Here is an 18,048-nt window from a genome sequence, read left to right on the forward strand (position 1 = left end):
ATGTGTCCCCCTTGAGCAGAAAGCATGCTGATACTGCTGCGTGCCTTCCTCTTTCTTTTGATATTCTTGATATTATAGCAGTAAAGCAGTGATTGAGAAGCAATTGTTAAATAATTCACAGAGCTGCAATAAACTGGACTAGACCATGAGACTTCTTTAGTCTTTATTTAGAATACGCAGCACAATAATTCAAAGGATTTGTAAACAGGCCAAGTGGTTAATCATGATGTCCTTTTTTTAAAAAAAATTTCTTGTTTAAAGTAAATAAAAATGAAAAAAAAATGCTTTTCCTGAGGGAAACAAAGTTTTCTTATATCCGTACTGAATTCAGGCAAGTAATTGCAGATCCCATATTTTAATATCTTGAATGAAGCAGGAATTTTCTCTGGGATCATGCCTAGGGAGAGGACCAATGGAGAGAGTTAAACATTACTGAAGACAAATTATTGCCTTCTTTTAGCTTTTTTCCCTTTCTCTTTCGGTTGCTCAGACTAGGAGCTGAGACTTTTTTTATGCATTGCAGACACTTCCATAATAAACAAGAAGTTGAACGGAAAGAGAAATACGCAGTGGTGTAACTTGGCTGGGGAAACAGCTGAAATAACTGGGGTGAAAAAAATCTCCTGGCAGAGATATCCTCCTAGCACAGAAAACAGTAAGCTAATTTTATATATGCATAAATCTATACATTTACACAAGAAGGTGCTTACAAACCAGGGGTCTTGTCTGACAAAAAGCTAAGGCACACACCAAATACTCAGCTGTATTGCTATGAAGACTGCAGAGATAAACTTCACTGGAAAGGATAAGATCTTTTATCTTTTGATTCAAGGAGCTTTTGACTTTTGCTACTATGGCAGAAAGGCCTGATTTCTGTCCTAAGGCTTATAGAATAAGCCTTACGACAGAATTTGGTATTGGTATTTGGTACCTCTACAGCTCTGACAGCACTTTACAAAAGTGAGTAAGAATCAGTAGAGAAGCCTTAAAAATTGGGGGAAGCAAGAATGCATAGATATGGAAACACTTCTCTCAGGATCTTAGCAAATCAATAGCAGAGCTGAAAACCAAACCCAGGTGTCTTGATTTTCAGTCTGGTGCTTGCTTTCTACAGCTCCACGCTGTCCAGTGGAAATATTCAACTGCTCTGTAGTTTTGCCCACAGAATACGTAGCCGCTTCCGCAGTGGTTACCCTTCTATAGAAGACCTAGGAGAGAGGGAATTTTTGCCATGAAGAATGTAAAGATGGACAAAACCATGGAAAGAGAGCCAGGGAATGGATGTAACTTGTTTTAGGGTTTGGGGAGTTTTTATACGTATTGGGCCTGTATTATACCTGTATGTGTAGTAGGACTTAAGGGCTTCTCAAAGAAGTGACATGGGGAACTGTGAGTTGAAACTGAGAACAAAGAATAGGTATAGATAATCTCTAGAGTTTCTCTAAGGTGAATGGGATTTCCTCTTTTTAATTTCTCTGCATTAGTAGTGGTATTAGAGAATCTGAATGGTTATCTAAACCTATTTTAAACAAACAATTCAAATTATTTAAATATCTATGATCAGGCTTTACTTTAATAAGTATTTATGTGTTTAGTATTTTATGATCCTATCAAAAAAGCTAATCATTTAACAATAGCAATTTTTATTACTGGTCCTATAGATTAGGAAGTCAAAGCCAATGTCATAGCTTTGTGCTGTCTGCTCCATCCTATGTTGGTTGTGTGAAGTGGTCCTGAGCCTAGTTAATCTCTGAAGAGATCACTCCAGAAAAGAGGCTGCCCTATGTCATACAGCAGGCTTTCAGCAAACTGTGGCTGAAAAATGAGTATGTCATTCAGACCATGTAAACGAACAGCATGTGTGCGCTAAAAGAGCCAACAGGCTACTCTTGGGAAAACAAGGCTGGGATGGAATGGCCTCCTGATTGTGTGAAAGTACTTATAGCTGCCACCATACAAAGCTCCCCAAGCCCAGCTGAGGCTAACATGTTTGCCACTGATATGCTGAGAGGATATAAATGAAAAAGTAAAAATGTTAAATGTGATAAAAAGGCAAAAAAAATTAGCTATTGCTAACTTCCTATATGGAAGCTCTCTCTGTGGTTCTTTCACAAAAGCTGTTAGAAATGAGGGAGGTGGAGGGAAGAGCAGGAGTGAATTTGGAAAAACTCCAAACTCTAGTCTCCCCTCAACCAGAGGGTGAAATTTTCTGCCATTCATTTATCTTGCAGCTTTTCTTTAAGATTAAGGTGGTACCCCTGAGGGCTCTTCACCACTTGCGATTCCAGAAAAGCAGTTGGATCAGATGAGTGTACCACAAAATATGGCTTCCTCAGAGCCTTGTCATCATGTTGGGATTCCTGGAACACCCCCTTCCTGAGCTGTTTCATGGAGTCATTTTCCATTATTGCACACTGTTTTATCACCACATACCATGTGCATCAGGGGAATGTCACACACATGCTACATCAAGGCTAACAGAAACAGACCTCTTTGCTTTTATCTGCCATCTGAGATTCTGAAAGAGCTGCTCAGGAGGCATTACTTTAATTTGAAGTTAAGGATGGGATCAATACCATAGTTTGACATTAAAAAAAAAAAAAAAAAGAAAGAAAGAAAGAAAGAAAAAAGTCCAGTTTCTCTGTGTGTGGAATTACTCTTTCACCCAGGAGTTGGCTTCTTTCAGCACAATCTCAACAGGCATTAACAATGGGACCTAAATAATATTAGAAGTGGCTATGTGGCTATGTCCCATTGTTGCTTTCCAGGCCAAGTACTTCATATGTGCAAGGGGTCATCTTCGCTCTCCATATTTTCCCACAAGGTCTCCATGTACCACCCTCAACAGTTCTAGGGACAAGCAAAGACAACAACAGCCTGACTGCTCAAGCTGTTGTGGTGGTAGCACAGAAGAAAAGGGCCAGTATTTTAATCCTTGTCCTAGGCACGGGCCTTTAAAACTGTATCTAGTGCTAGTTGCTTATCTGTCCTTTTTTTCAGAGACTATTCTACCCATCTTTTCCATCATGTCAGGGACTCTGTGTCCCCCTTCTAGCTATAGCAAGGTTCCCTGGAATACCTTTATGCCAGGGGATCAGTGAACTTTGTAAGCCACGCTCTTCATTTTCTCTTCCTCATTTTGCCAAAGGCTCTGTACATATCATCACACTTCCATGATGTGGTCCCCTTTTCCTCAGGTTAGGTAACTGATACATACTCTCTCTGATACATACTCCTCCCCTGTCCATTTTTATTTTCTTTCTTTCTGGGTTATGTTACCAAAATGAGAAGGGTACAGCCATGGATGCATAAAACACTATTTTCTATGAAATTATGCATTTTGCTGAATGTACAGTTTACTTGTTACCATGTGCTGGATGGATTAACGTCAGGTTTGATGCATAGTCTTGTTTTGCTGAGCTGAAAGAGCAGACACAACTTGCCTCTCAGCTGGAATGGAAAACACTTACTGAAAACTGCTTGCATCATGCTGATGATAAATGCAGGACAGTCTCATTCGAAGCCAGTTTTCTTTTATTATTATTATTTCCCCTTTTCTTTCATTATTCAAGGGAGGCATTTGGAGTTGTTTTAAAAACTCAGGCCTCTTAGTATAGATGGCATAAGAGAGAAGAAAGTGTCAGGATGCATTGACCTTCATTCTTAAGGAAGCAAAACTTGCAACATCTAAAATTTTCCATTTATTTTCCCCTCCTTTTCCCTTCTAAAGTCGGGGTAATATTAACTTAAAAAAGGTTTCCCTTGGGCTGAAAAGGACAAGGCCTTTACTCCCATTGTGAATATGGATCATTGTGGAAGTTACTAATGCCTCTGCTGAAGGCTAGCATAGGCATTGCTAAGCATCAGTAAGCTGTGTGAAGCAACAATACTGTCAGGCCTTAAGATTTTTACAGTAGTTTGCATGAAGCCCCAGGTCTCCAAGCTGTTGTTATAATGCAGGAATCTCTTTCATCCTCTTTCAAAAAAACTGATATTCCAGCCCACAAGGGAACAGAGACAAAGGATTCTCCCCTTCCCTGGGTTTCAAAAGCTGAGAGGCAATTAAGAGTGCTAAAGTCATGACTTGAACTCCTGCAGCCTGACTTGTTTTTGAGTTTTGGGAGTTTGGCAGTACCGAAACAGCTTTACAGCAACTTGACCAAAGTTGATTGCATCTGAGCACAGGGAATTCCCCTTTCTGCTCACCCTAAGAGGGCTTCTTGTTGAGGATTGTGTCAAAAAATGCCCATATATTGTATGCGTCACTGGAATGGGCTCTGCCCTGTCTGGAGGGGTCTCGTGAAAGGGAGCAGGGGACTCATAGGCAGACGGTCAGCTGAGTGGTGGGTCGTGTTCACCTTCTGGTGTAATGAACAGTCAAGCTGATTTTAATTTCCATTTTCTGGAGGATTCTTGAGACAAATCTCAGAGAGTGGAAAGAGCTGTTGGTTTTGTGCTATTTGTGTAGATTTGCAGTATTTGTGTATTTTTATTTGTGTACGCAGCTGCCGCTGTATATTGCTCTTTTTCCTGGAGAAAACGCCTGTGCTCAGAACGCTCCAAAACTGTGTCAGCTGTTAGAAAACAAGCCATTTCCAGAGGTTAACTATCCTTTTTGAGAACAGGTAGCAATTTGAGGAGGAGGGGAAAGAATTTACCTGCTGCCTCCTTAGTATCACGACATACACTTCACTCTGTGCTTTGTATTGAGACGACAGTCCTCTTAAAGCCCGCTGTGAGTTTAGTGGGATCAAGGTTGTCTGCAAGACCTTTGCCTACAATGCAGGCTGTTAAACTGAAAATTACTGAGGTCTCCTGTTGTGGTTGAGCAGGGAGACAAGCCACTCTTTTGCCTCAGGCAAAAGATAATAAATCTGTGTGGAAAAGAAAGTATAATCTACTTTTCTGATGTTTGATGGTGATAACAGCCAGGGAGAAGGGCTCCACTGCAGTAGACACTGCTAAGTTAATCTCTGCCCTGCAGAGCCCCCGTTTTGTAACAACGACAAGACCCAACAGGTATTAATACAGAGCTGTGAGTGCAGGAAAGATGGGCTTATCTTTGCATAAATTAATATCTCAGTGATCTGAATTGACACAGGGGAGGCAGTGGTCCAGCGGTACCAACAGGCAATGATCTGTCTGTATCAAAGCAGAGGTAGGCATTAAAGCATGATGCTGGTTCAGCTGTGGTGGGATGCAGACATGTCAGCTACTTTGTCAGTGTGCAACCACAGGAAGAATTGTGGTTGCTGCTGTCTTAGACTCCCTTTCCTCCTCCCTTCCTCCCCCGCTTCCTTCTTTTTTTCTCTTTTCTTCCTCTTGCAGATTCCAATGCTATATTTTGTCTGCTCGGAGAGAAAGGCCTGGGGCAGGGAAGTTGTCCTCTGCACGTGGAAAATTCCTGTTGGTGTGTGGCTGAGGGAGGGGACAAGGCCGGCTGCTGCACCAAGGAGCAGATCTTTAGCTCGCTTTTAAGCATTCCTACCTGTCTTTTGAGGAGGGGCAGCACTCTGCTCAGGCAGTTTCCCTGAGCCCTCAGCCCCTGTAAGAACATGTGTTCCAGTGATCTAAATTAGCCCTGCCCTCTGCGTTCACTAAACTGCAGGCACGCTAACTGCCTCCTTATGTTTCCTCCACATGCCCAGACTTCATGGGGACTTTGGTGTGGTTGAGAACTTTCTGCTTCTCCAGACATTGTGCTCTTCCCTTCCATTCCTTTTTTTACATTTTATTCTGCCTGACTGCAGTCCCTGTTTTCTGGGTGTTTGAGGGAGAGAGTATTTCAAAGGGGCATTTAAATCCTTGGTACTGTTTTGTTTAGTTTGAGGGGGGCCTGATGAAGCAATGAGTCAGACAGTTACAGCCTGAAGTCTAGTGGCTGGCTTAATTTTCCTAGTATGATAACTCATTTTTTTTTTTTTTCTCATGGACTGACTCTCCTGTGAAACTCTGGAGAAAGACTTGTTCGCACAGCACTTTAAGCAAGGGATCCTGATTGAGGTACCAAGGCTTTGTTTTAGTTATGTAGAGGAAAAGAATCACAGGGGATTTGTGGGGGGAGGGTGGAAAGCAAGTGAGAGACAGGTAGATGCTGAGACATGTAGCAAGGCAGGAAAGAAACTGAGAAGGGGTTATGACTTGTGAGGAAGGAATAAAAACATTGACAGTCATGTTCGCTTGAGAATGTTCACTGTTAAGACGGTCTGCTAAAATGTAGTATCAGGCAGTGTTGCATCCAGGAGAAAACTGGAGTAAGTGTGTGAGGTTATTGTTTCTCTGGGTCATTCACTAAAGATAGGTCTGGGATAGGTATTGTTTTGACGGATTTGATGGATGCCCTGCCTTTCTCTCTTCTTCAACAAGGGAGACTTTTTTTTTTTTTTTTGGTAATTTATTAACTAAGGAGCTAAATTTATCAAGCTGAAAATAAACTACTAAGCAAGTTCCACTTACAGTCTGCAAGCTCTGGTAATCATTTTTTCCCTCATATTGGCTTCATGGCCTATGTTTCCCCCCTTCCCCCTCCTTCTTCAAGCAGTTATAAAAACCGTTGATCAAGAATGTAAGAATCGGTTTGAGCCCACTGGTGCAGAAAGTCAAATTTATCCTTTTTGATTTTTCTCCTGCTTTGGCCAAGTGGTGGAAAATTGCTTTTTTTCTCATAGTGAAGACTCCAAACTACACTGGTTAAAATGGAAAAAAAATATACATACATACATACATACATATATATATATATATATATATATATAAAAGCACATGCTTATTGGAGGGACCACAGATATTCTGGCTATTTCATTGCTTTCACTTTTGTTTGCAGGTTTTTTTACATAGCTTTATGATTTTGGGCTTGAAGAATTCCCCCAGACATCAGAAGCACTTGAGTTGAGCTGACTTGTAGACTAGACTGATAATGTAATTTTCATGTGTGAATCTTATGGATGGCTACTTCCCATGTCCTCCAACAAGTCTCTTGTGGTTCTCCTGCATATGGCTTGCGTAGGCATATTTGTAGGTAGTCCTCCCACCGTTGGACCTAGAACGCTGGGGAGAAGCAAGGGGATTCTTCTCCAAATCTGAGTTGAAACGGTTTGCCAATTTTCTCAGTTGTTCTCGTAGAGAATTTAAATCTCAGATCCTGAACCATGACAACAATTTTTACATAAGAAACCATGAGGTCCTGGTCAAACCCAGTGACCTACCTAGTCTGTGCATACACCATGGTGACTATATAGTGGTATTTTTCTTCATTTCCTCTCCATGACTGAATGTTTCTTTGACTGATTAAATATCTACTGCTTACCAGAGGGGCTGAATTTCAGTGGCGCCTGGTGAATGCAAATGTAGGATGTAAAGTAAAATCACAATATTTGATACAGTTGGGCCAGTGGGTTTCGTGGGAGACGTGAGCCTGTGCAGAGCCTTGTGGAACCATCAGAGAAGCCTGAGTGTCTCAGACGGGCTTCAGTAGTGGGTGTATGCAGAACATGAATTTATAGTGAACAGAAATAATTAGATGTTGTGGTGAAGGGCAGAAATACAAACAGATCAGAGATTTCTCTGGAGAATAGGCCTGAAGGAAAAAACATGTTTAAACTGAATGAATTCTCAGTTCAATAGTATTGCAAAAGAAGGACAGTTGAATTTTGGGGCGCAGAAACAAAGCATTTTCTTCCAGGGCAAAGAGGTTATTTTGCCACTTTTCACTGCATTGAGGAGAGTATATCAGTTTTTGTGCATACATTTTTGGTCTCCAGTTTCTGAAAAGAAATTTCAAATGAAGTGAAGCTAGGCCTAAAAGGAGGTCAGCTAAAAGGATGCAATGTTTCAAGAATATGACTTGTGAGGGACTTCATTCTGACCGTTCTCTGTTTAAAAAGAGAAAAGGATTGACATCAAAAAGAGATAAAGAAGAGATAGGAAAGCCATATATGTTACTAATTGACACCTACATTGTCAACCCCAGCATGGAGACAATGGGAAGAATGAGGCAATAGAATTGATAGAGCCCTTTCAGGGCAGGGTTGAGCTATTCTTTTAGGATAAGAATGCTTGCTTTGCCATGCCTATGAAGATATGAAATACCTGGCATGTGGGTAATGAGAGAACCCTTTCTTAGGTCCATCAGTTAGACACTTTTAGAAAGTAATAAATGTGCTTTTGGTCTGATCTCTTTAAACTTGGATACTGCTGCAAAAGCTTAGTAACAGAGAGAAGAGGCACATTTGAAAAGGTTGCACAGTCATCCGTGGTCAGTTTTCAGGGAAGACTGGGAAATTAACAAGAACCGGGGCTGACATCTTCCTTTCTTTTTCGGAAGCTGAACTTTCTTTACTTTCCCCCTGCATTTTCATCTATGTATAAACTATCATACCAACCACAAATCATTAGAAGTTGTGAAGGTATTCTCTTGAGGCTCTGTCAGCTATCTTAGAAAAAAAGAATGTAAGCAAATGGATTTGAGTCTTTGTTTTCTGGGTTTTCTGTAAAACCAAAATACAGCTGTATGTTTATATTTGCATACTAAAGTTGAGTAGGTGTATAATGCAGATTTGTGGGTTTTTTCTGCCCAGCTGCGAGTATGAGAAAAGGAACAGTGCTATGGGCAAGCTTTTTGCATGCAAGTCTCAGTTCCACAACTCAGCCTGTGTGTCCGCATTACAGCTGACTTCTACTTTGGAAGCTCTGAACTGATCTGAGAAACCAGATATGGAAATGAACTGAATGCCTGTATTTGAAAGTTCAAAGGTCTACACTCTGTCCTTGATTTTACTCCACACCAGTCTGTAGTCTTGAAGGGTTGTTGGATATGCATGTATAAAGACAGAGCTTTCATAATGTTCAGGACCAAAACTGTGATCCTGATCTAAATTGGCTGAAGTGATGAGAGTCTGATTTCAACCGCTGTAGAGAGAAACTGGCTGCAATATTAGTAGTCATCCGTCCAGATTCACCATCTCCATTCTAACAGGATAATTGAGTAGCAGGCTTATCGGAAGCTCGTCTTTAATGACCAGTTGATTAAGTTCATCATCCATCTCTTTAGCACAAAGATGCAAACACAAAAACCTGCACGTTGCCTTGGAAGGCCAGATCCCTGTCTAGTGGACCTCAGAGTCTTGGAAAGCGAAACTACACTGTTGCAAATCAAGGCAAAAGGGATGTATGCAGCCTGCGAGTGTGATTGGGAGTGTTAGGGTATCATTCTTCATTTGTGAGCTCTCACCTATGCAGAGTGACTGTCCCCAAACTCCTGAGAGGTTTTACAGTGCTGCCCTTTGTGTCCCCTCTTGACTGGTGTAAGCAGAGATGCCACCTAGACTTATATAGCGTGCACGAGTATAAGTGGTACCTTGGAGATGCATTTCAAAGTCTGCTTTTAAAGCTGTTTTGAAATCAGCTGCTCGTGTTTTATGTCTTCTAAGTACACTATATCTGTAGATAATTAACTCACTGTAAAGAGACAGTTGTTACAGAAAAGCTAAAAGGCACATTCCTCCCCCAGGCGAGGCCTTACATGGGGTCTGCTGAAGTCACATCAGGCCATCACATAATTTATTTTTAATTTACTGAGTATGTTGCCTCAGGGTCAAGTTCTTGCTAGGAAATCTGAGGTGATTTATGTCATGCCCGTGCAATTTCCACACACAAACTTGCGCAGAAACACTGTGATGTTATGATTATTGATAAGAAGGCTGTCCCCTCATAAGGCAGAGTGTCTCTCAGGCTTCCTGTGTTGAATCATGAATTACAGAGGCAGAAGAATTGAGGATTCTCTTTAAAAAGTTTGTGGAGATTTTTCCCTTCAAAGCTATCTCCTGAAATGTAAAATGCTAAAATATACCTTACTGACAGAAGTATGTGAAATTTCCAGAAACCCCAGAGGTCTCAGCCAATAGGCACAGGTGTTATCTTTAAAACAAAGATAGGAACAACAAAGAAACTATGAGGCTGAACATGTAAACTGGAGCACTGCGCAGTGGAGCTTTGGATGCATCACCGCAGCATTGGGAACAAGACTAGAGACTTAATCCTGATCCAATGATTCGCATTTTGCTTATGGGATGTGCTAAATGTTGCTGACAGGTGCTGCCCTGGAAAGCCTTTTCCTCATGTATTTCAGCCTTAGCCTTTAAAGCAAAAATGAAGCAAATCCAAAAAACTCCCCTGTCTTAACAAAACAAGGAAACATCCCTCAAAACATACTGTGGGTGTTAAAGGACAGCAAAAGAAAGTATATGGAAAATTTTGAATTTGCAAAAGGAGATTAACAAAGAAAAGGGAGGAAAGCAGTAGCTCCTGACAAAAATCCTATCAGATCAGCCAAGTCTTACTGGCTGAGCAATAAGGTTGTGTTAATCAAAGACAGTACTGTAGTGAGAAGAGTTTGGATGAGTTGGGAGCAACAGAAAACTTGTATCTAAGCTTGCATCAGAAGTGAATTTGTGTGAAAAAATAAGGATGGGCATAAAGCTGAGTTACCCTAATTGCATATCCACAACAGTCAGTGAATTTATTGGAAAAACATTCTTCCCTTCTTTTTGATTCCTCCTTTCTGCACCTCTTGACCAAAAAAAAAAAAAAAAATGCGGGGGGGGGGGGGGGAGATTCCTCAGTGATGGCAGAAGGCCAGCTGTCCTTTCTCCTCTCTCATTCTTTTGCTGGATTATGGAAGAACAAAACCAGACATTTAAATATTTATAATATCTTCCTGTAACGTCCTGGGGGGTTAACAAACAACTACTGTGGTCTGTTAGGAGATACCTAATGAATGCAAGGACTTCCTGATGGCTTTCCTTGGAAAGGAGAACATGATAAGGAAGTAGCTTGTGCATGATTCTAATCACATTAAAGGCCATTAGAAAATATCTTGAAGTAGCCTTTTCTGAGCTGTATTTTAAGGGTTTTGGCTCCCTCATCTGTAGCAAAACTCATTCAGTTGGGCAGTTATGACAGGAAGGATATATTGCAGACTTCAAGTAATAAGTGTTTTATGTTAGCATCTGCATTTTCTCAGCATCTCTCTGACACTAGATCTGTTGAAGAGATATTGGCTCTACAGCCATAAAGTCCTAAAAACTTGCTATTTTTTTTTATGTTCAGCAAGAGTACTTGCACACAAAATTTGAGAATAACAACATTTTTATTTCAAAATTTTCACTCATAAGGAGGGAAAGAAAGTAACCTGAAAAGAATTTTAGTATTGGCAAAACCCAGCAGATAGGTGCGTTTTTTCCTATTATGTTCTTCTGGCAGACTTTCATGATAATAGTGCTCACAGTACAGATGATAGCAGGGTCACTGCATGGCTGTGTTTCTGTAGGGTAATGGTGCCTGTGATGTATTGGCCTCAAACCTGCTTTATTAAATTTCTTCTCCTGAGTCAGATCCTCAGCTGGTGAAAATAATTACATCCTTGGCAGAGCATCTGGCCCTTGTTATAATTTTTAAGTCAGAAAAGAAAATCAAAGCTAGTCTGATAAAGCTATGTAAATTCCCTGATATAAATTACTGAATTGCACTCCCTCCTAATTTCACTTTGATCCTTCTGCCAACTGATACATTGTTTGACAATTTCCAATCACACCTGATTAGATAACAGATTCCATATATGGAGCAAGTCTTGGAGACATCCACTTCTATGGATGGCGCTATATGAGCTCAGGACCGTACACGTACTAAAAAGATTGTTGTTGCCTCAGAAAGATCCCAGTCTAAGCATCACTATGGAAATGATGAAGGGTGATAATACTATGCCTAGGTCACAGTGGTAGAAATGAACTATTTCAGCAAGTTAGTGCTCTATTATTCTACCTGGTAGGAAATTTAGCATGTTGTTGTCATTGAAATTCACAGTGAATAAAATTCAGCTGGGGAAGAAGAACAAGTTGACCATCATTCGGGTTTTTAGGTAGGACTTGCAGCATGGAAATAACCTTATTAGTATGGATGTTTTTCTTTTGTACCTGGCTAAAATAATTGCATTTGTTTGTGCCAAGATAGTGAGTAAACAGGAGTAGTTGGCACTGTGTGTTCCAGTTTGGAAGCATTGCGTGAGTACAGAAGAGTACCAATGCATATTTGTGATAGATGAAGGCTTTTGATAGCTGGCAGCTTGGCCCACTGAAGATAATGGGATGGTTTCTAGAACTCTGGTGGTTCCAAAGTGTTAAGTGAGACAATGAGGGATGGGCCAAGAAGTTGGGACTAGATCCAGGGTCACTTCACTTCCTTTCCCCAGTTTTCCCCATCAGGAGATTGTTTCTTAGCAAGGCCACAGATTCCAAATGCCTTAATTGATTGTGTGTATTGTGGTAATATCAAGTCTTGCAGATGAATTTTCAGACAGATCAAGCAGCATGATCGAGACTGTTGTTTAGCTGTGCTTCGGTGTGATCAAAAAGATGAGTAGGAGGGGCTGCAGCTAATCTGCTGGGTGACCTTCAGTGAGTGATTTAGCATCTTTGCATCTTTTCTTTCCAATAATGTGAAATGGAGATTGTTACGCTCATCTCTTTAAAACTGCTGTTTAGTTTTTTCTGGATATGATCCATTATTTAAATGCAGATGATCACTCTAAATGTTGCTGACTTTCTGAGATGGTCTGGCCCATCATTTACACCACACATCTAGTCCAGAGAAAGAGGGTCTTAAAATGGGTTTGGTGAAATGGTATTCCCATTCTGATGCAAAGTAAGAAACTCCATTCAAGATTGATAGAATACTTAAATTCTCAACTTTTAGAATTGATTGAACATTTATTTTTAACAGCATAATTTAAACAGACAAATTACTTTTTTGCAGCTGTATGTATAATGCATTACAATGAGTTTATTCACACCACTGAGGATGGAAAATACGTGTAAGATCTATCTTGGCTTCTCCTTCAGTGTAGTGTGAGGTTCAGAATGACTGGACCAAGGATGATTAAATCTCTTTTTGTTCCCCGCTTCCCCCACCCAGTATGTTTTGGTTAAGTTGACAGAGTTGCCCTCATGCTTTTAATCATGTGAAGCATGTCATCGGGGTGGATAGCTCTGTAGGAGGAGAAGAGCTTGATCAGTGATACAGTACAGATACAGACTCCAAACTCTAGTATCTCGCTTGGCTTGTTTCACTTTTCTAATTCTGTTTACTGTTTTGGAAGCAGGTGGTTGATTCTGGAAGCCAGCAGCAAAATGAGCAGGACTGCAGAGGAGGAATTTATAAAATGAGGCTGAGGACTATGGAAGCCCAGTTGCCTTGAATAGCTGAATGGCTTTGAAAATCTTAGCATTGCTTTTAAGGTGCCTAGCTTAGTGGAGCAGGATATATTGAATTATACAGTTGCACTTTGATTATGTCAGGCAATGGCTTGTGGTGTATTTTGAAGATTAAATACTGCCTGTATTTCCCTTCCTTTTGTTCTTTACAGCTTTTGTCTAATTCTGCATAAAGTAAAATCTACAGTTGTTGCTGTTCATGTACAGGAGCCCTATCTCTGGATCTGAACCTTGTTGTGCTGGGTGCTGCACTTTGTGGAAAACCCATCTCTATTCAAAAATGCTTCTAATTTAAATAATTACGCCAGGAGGCTCTCAATTTTCTGTAGCCTTGTGTAGCTGTTGACATATGCACAGAGAAGACACAAAACACCACCAGCTTACCAGTAATTAGCAAATTCTGGTCTTTTTAATGAGACTTTTCCCCAGCTTCGTGTAAATATTAAGGCAACGTGCAGATCAGTGGTGAAGCAATGTTCCAAGTTTATAGTCATGAAATGTAGGGTGAAATTTCAATTCTGCTGCATGGTTACTGCAGAGGAAACAAGAAACTTGAGGATGTGATCATACCATGTCATCCAGCTATTCTGTTATTTACAACCATTGCAGCTTTACTGCTACTGGCTGTGATTTTTGTCATCTGTTAAACTGAATTTGACTTAATCTGTTTTGGATGAAAGGTCTCCCAAGAAAACTCAGAGTAAAGACAGTAATTAGTATCCCAGTAGGGAATGCTATTCTCTTCTAGGACTCTTTCCTGGACTTCTCAGGAAGGGCCCAGCTTGGTCAGACGCTCCTGACAAAATGCCATTTAACACAAATTACTGGATTCTGTCTGGTGGATGAGCTCTGCGTGGCTCTCGGGGGAACCTGATCCAATGCTCTGGATCTGCACAGGATGCTCCTGCATGGTTTAGGATGGTCTCAGGGTTACTCTCAGTTGTGCCACCAGTAATCCCACATGACTGCAGCCTTGCAGAGAAAGAGCGCAGATCCTTACCCACAGTGTGCCATTTCCATTCCTCCTTAGGACTGTAATAGTAGAAATAGGGCCATCTCCTACAGGAACTGGCTTCACCCAACTTTGGTGTAAGGAGAATTCCTGTCTGCTGGCTTTCCTCCCACCCCCATGTAAAGGCATTCTCCACCTGTTGCTTCTACCCAGAGTCTAGATATTTTTCTATTAAACCTTCCCCTCAAGTGGAACCACAGGTGATAAAAGGAGTTTTGCCATGGAATTTCCCACTAGGTAAATTCCCCTTACAGTTGGCTAAAAGTTTCACCCAAATACAGTGGTGCCAAATGCCCTTCTTTGCTTCAAAAGCACAGAGCACTTTCTCACTGGGGCCTGAGGCTCAAATGGAAATGAAGGAGAGGCAAAGGAGCATGGATGGAAATAGTGTTTTCCATTTTTCAAATAATCAGAGTAGGCAGGGAGGCCTTTGCTAACTGTTTGCCATTGAAATGCTGCATGTGCAGCTGTGTGCTACTCTGATTTTCAAGGTAAATATCAGTCTGAAAACATACTGCTGGAGCTGACTCTGTGTAAATGGCCAGTGTATGATGGAGAAGTCCCTTAGGTAGTATTAGTTTGCATGCTGCTGCTCTTCCGGTATGTCCTCAGATTTTGTCAGGGTAAGGTCACTGCTTGCATTTGCATTACCAGGTGTCCTATTTTTCCTCATATAGCTTTGTGCCAGGCCCACTTTTCAAAGCATACAGCACAGTTGTCAGGGTTAATTTTCATCAGAGTTGAACTCATTTATGTGCAGAAATAATCTGTGGGGTAGTCATTGTGCAAAATTCTCTCGCTGTCCTAATACATTTAGCCTTAACTTAGTGTGCATAGTTAAAAAGGATCCAAATAAGTTGAAAAGAAATAAACTTCAGTCATTCCTTCCTAATGTACTGTGGGCATGTTCATTATTGCTACAGGACATTTGTCACTCATACTTGGGTAAAAGTGGCCATTAAATGTAAGACCTACAAGTTTATTATTTAGGATTAATATTAAACCTTGTCTTGTGCAGTCTGTAGCAGCATTTTTACTTAATGATGGATGTTTCATTGGACTATGTGGAACTGTCTCCCTACCCATGCATTTCTACTATGTTCATTACCTTATACAGAGATCTGATTAAAAAGGATGGCTAAAGCAAAAGAAGTGAAAAGGTGAAGTCAGACAATGGGAATTGAGTATGTTGCAGGCATGTGTTTCTCCTTACCTGTACACGTGCTTTCTTAAAATACATTTGAGAGGAACAGAAAATATTTGAGAGGGGGCAAAACAATAGTGTATATATTATCTACATTCTATATGAACATACACTAAGTCAGGATGACAAAACTGTGGACCCAATGTCAAACGTGATCTGAAAGTGCAACTGCTGGCTGGAGGTCGTCAGCTTAGATAAGTTCCAATTATCTATCAAAAGGGGGGAAAAGCACATCTATTTAATGGCTGAAGTAGTCAGGACCCAGAAACTTCATTTCCAACTGTGTCACTGACTCAGCATATGTTCTTAGTGGAGTCATAAGGTTAACACTTTAAAGAATGACAATTAATTTTGAAGACCTCAATATCTGAAAAATCTTGCTGTCCCTTTTTCTTAGAAGTGCTGAAGACTTTTAAAAAGTGCTGTTGGAGCAAAGGAGCTAAAGCACCCACTACCTCACTTTGGGAGAGGCCTGCAGTTAATATACCCCCAAATCCCAAGTTTTCCAAAATGAACAGATGTTTTTGAGAATGCTGTCTGTATCTTCTCTGGCTCTGGTTTACTTCCTGTATGGTGGACACAGTCCTGCCTTGCAGTTTACACAAGTACTGCAAGATATAATTAATATATAGGAAAGCTTTGTGATCCCTGAAGGTAAGATTTTCCAGATTAAAAAGAAAAAAAAAATCAAGGTGTTTACACTGTCAAAGGCTTTGACTTGGTTCTTTAAAGACTGCCTCATTCTCAGTCCCCAAGAAGAATCCCATAACTACTTTTTCGAAGAGAGGAGTGTATGTTATCAGTGCTCCAACCGGGACAGCACCCCTGGCTAATCCTCGTTGTCAAGTGGAAATGCACTTGAGGTTAGGAATTCATAGAGTTATGCTGTAAATGGTATTTCTTTGCTCTGGCTTCCCTGTAAGCGTAGCTTGGAGTCCCTCTAACACTGGACAAATGTTGTGGGCTCCTTTCCCCTGGATGTTTCATGGCAGCTTTTTGTTGGTGTATCATAATCAGTTCTGGTGGTGGTATCCATAGGTGTAGGTATCTTAACCCCGGAGTTGGGAAGGAGGAAGGTAATTATCTTAGTGTTGCTTTTCAGTGGTGTGACCACGTTGGTTTCGATGAAATTTCTTCCATTTGCAGTGTCAGCTGGAAAGGTATCGTAGGGAAATGTATTTGTAATAAAAATGCAATATACTTGTGACATGTATTTTGATTCTTTTTTTGAATATTCTGTTTCTTTGGTTGTAATTCTAAGCATGGCCTTGAGTAGCTGGTTAGTTGCCAGTTTATCAAATCAATGGCATAAGCCAGAAGACATGAGCATGAGTCAAGAGAAAGATGTCCAGCCAGACTGTGGTTTTGTGCTGGAGCAGCATTGCTGGGTTTGACTTCTTTCTTGTGTTATAGCAGCATGCAAAAGATCAAAATCAGGTCTTCCCTTACAATCTGAAGTCTGCTTTCCCCGTGGCAACTCCTGCTGCTGGAATGGGACTTGTGCAAAAGGAGGGTTTGTGTGAATGCAAATGCAAATGCAACCGCGGAAAGGGAACAGGCAGAAAGACCAGCGTTATATTTAGCAAATGCTTGCGTCTGCTAAGGTGTTAGTATTCATGCAGGTTGTAACTATTTTCTATTTGTATGTTTTTTGTTTTTTGGTTTTTTTGAAGTTGTAGTGGAAAGAACGGTGTCTTGAGTCATTCTACTGTTTATCACCACGTCAGATCAAAGGGCACAGAATTAGGTTTGTGTTTTCACAGGGAAGATTGATGCTGACACACAGCTGTCCTTTCCTCCTCCTGAACGCAGCAGCACTGAATGTTTTGCAGCTTGCAAGCTTGGCCCTGATTAGGATTCTGAAATAAAACTTCTATTGTCTTGAGTGTTTTGGTGTTCGTTCTAAAGAAATCATCAACCTTGGTTTGTTGTTTATTTTTTCTCCTGCAGGAAAGGAGGGGGGGAGGGGAGGTCATCTGTGCATCTGTTTGCAGTCATAGCTTTAAAAGTCTAAAAATAAACAAGCCCCACACTCCACCCAAGAACCTTGTTTGCTGGCACCCTTGAAAAAGGGATAATGTATGCTTCAGAATCAGTTTAGCTTAAAAAATAAGTAAATTGTATAGAATGAAAAAATCAGAGTTGTGTGGTTTACCACATTAAAATAAAAATTTTATTTTTAGACAGCTGTGTGAACACAAATACTTACTTTCTAACAAGCCCAGAACACTACTATTTAAATTGCTCTTTGTAATCCACTTTTCATCTCTTATCCTTCAGAGAATTGATAGGGATGTGAGAAGCCACTGAAACACTGGTGTGCTGATGTGACCAGGAAGGAAAGGTTAAAGGAGGTTATCTCAGAGACAGAGTGTGTGCTCAGATTTTTTTTTTTTTTTTTTTTTTTTTTTTTGAATGCGAGGCAAAAATGAGCTTGGAGCATGACAGAATTCCTGCAGGGCACCCCATTGAGCTGTGGTCTATGTTTGGCATCTGTTACGATTGCTACCATGAGGGCTGTGTGAGAATATTGATAGCTAAAGGGAAATGGGAGAGATGGCTTCATG

Source organism: Dromaius novaehollandiae, chromosome 1 (genome assembly GCF_036370855.1).
Source record: "Dromaius novaehollandiae isolate bDroNov1 chromosome 1, bDroNov1.hap1, whole genome shotgun sequence".
NCBI lineage: Eukaryota > Metazoa > Chordata > Aves > Casuariiformes > Dromaiidae > Dromaius > Dromaius novaehollandiae.